Genomic DNA, 1,546 nt, shown 5'->3' with positions numbered 1-1,546 from the left:
CGCGGCGCCGCGGCACCCCATTGATGCCGGCGGCCCGTCAATCAGAGGCGCCGGGGCCCGCCCCTCTTTCCCACTCCAGGTGTGAACGCGGGCGGCCACCGCCCCCCCCCCGCGCTGCCTCTCTTAAAGGGGCCGCGCCCGCCGGACCCCAACCCGCTCCGCCGGAGATGGCGGGGGGGGGGAGAAAGCGACTTGAAAATCTCTCTGTCGTAGATGCGGACGATCTGCTGCAAAACCAGGGCCTGGGGGCTCCCCCACAACCCGGTGTGACCCCCGCGAAGCGGCTGCGGGGCCACGCGTGTCCCGCCACGAGCAGGAGTGGATTAATTATCCACGCGTGTTTCGGACCAAAGCTAAGCGGCGGGTTCCGCTTCCCAAATTTACCCCCATTTTTGAAAGCCCAGCACACACCAGGCGTAAGGGAGCCCACGGCAGGGCGAAGCATGGCTCGTTAGATAGCTGCAGCAAGATCGTTAGGGGCAAAATTAATCTTAGAGAATCGAAACGCTCTAAAGACTGAATTTAGAGGCTGCTCCTGAGCTTAGCGGAGAGCATCCAGCTGGCTTTGGGCAAGTTTGGATGTGGTCCGCACAGCATTTAGGGGAGGAAGCCCTGTCTGGAAATCCTGAGGAAGGAAGATTTGAGCTTTGGAAGATGACATGATACGAAACGTAGCAGCGGGGTTTATTGATGGGGCGAGATCTTGCTCCAGGAGGAAGAGTTTACAATTTCAGAATCCCCACCTGAAAGCTCGACCGTACACCACAAGAAGCCGCGTGAGCTATTACTGGCGTAGCATTTCCCTCTTCTTCTCTGTTTACTCTCGACAGTCCACCTGCACGACAACTATTTGGCCTTTGGGACAGCTTTGAACATATCCGATTGCAGAGATTAACGATAAACGGAAAACGCAGTCTCTGCAAAAGGCTTCTCCCACCTCAGCACCGGGGTGACCAGGACTTCCAGGCATCCTGGCCCACCAAGTCTCACCAAACGCCCGGCGTGCCGAGGCCGGGTGATGCTCACCGGCGTCGGCACCCTCGGCAGCGTGGCCGGCACCGCTGCTCTCCTCGAATCAATAGGCATTATTTATAGGCAGGGGTTTTCACTAGGTAAAACTTGGGGTTCAGGCTTTTGTTACGCCGGGAGGAGGGAGGAATTAAAAAAATTCACATTGTTGTGGCTTGGGGTCTTATTTCAGCTTTCGAGAACTGGAGAAAACAGGAGAATGGCTTACGTTTAGTCCCCTAATTTATTTGAAAGCTGTTTGCCAACTAAAAGCAAGAGCTCCTGTCCCTGGGGAGGGAACCCAGGGCAGAAAGGGTGGATGCATTACAGAAAACAGTGCAGTCTTATACAAATATATAGCCAATTAAAAAATATGCCTTTCGTTCTTCAATGTGGGAAACCCAAAGTTTAAGGCACTTTTATGGAACGGATTTCTCTTGCCCAATTAGGAAGGCAATCATGAAAATAAAAAACCTTTTGGTTCTTTCACAGTGTTTTCAAATTTGACACCCAAGCTTTTTAATTAATTTTAACAATT

This window comes from Haliaeetus leucocephalus, unplaced genomic scaffold, assembly GCF_000737465.1.
Source record: "Haliaeetus leucocephalus isolate CR32 unplaced genomic scaffold, Haliaeetus_leucocephalus-4.0 Scaffold2, whole genome shotgun sequence".
In the NCBI taxonomy this organism is placed as follows: Eukaryota; Metazoa; Chordata; class Aves; order Accipitriformes; family Accipitridae; genus Haliaeetus; species Haliaeetus leucocephalus.
The sequence above is the reverse complement of the archived record's forward strand: the minus strand, read 5'-3'. Positions refer to the sequence as shown.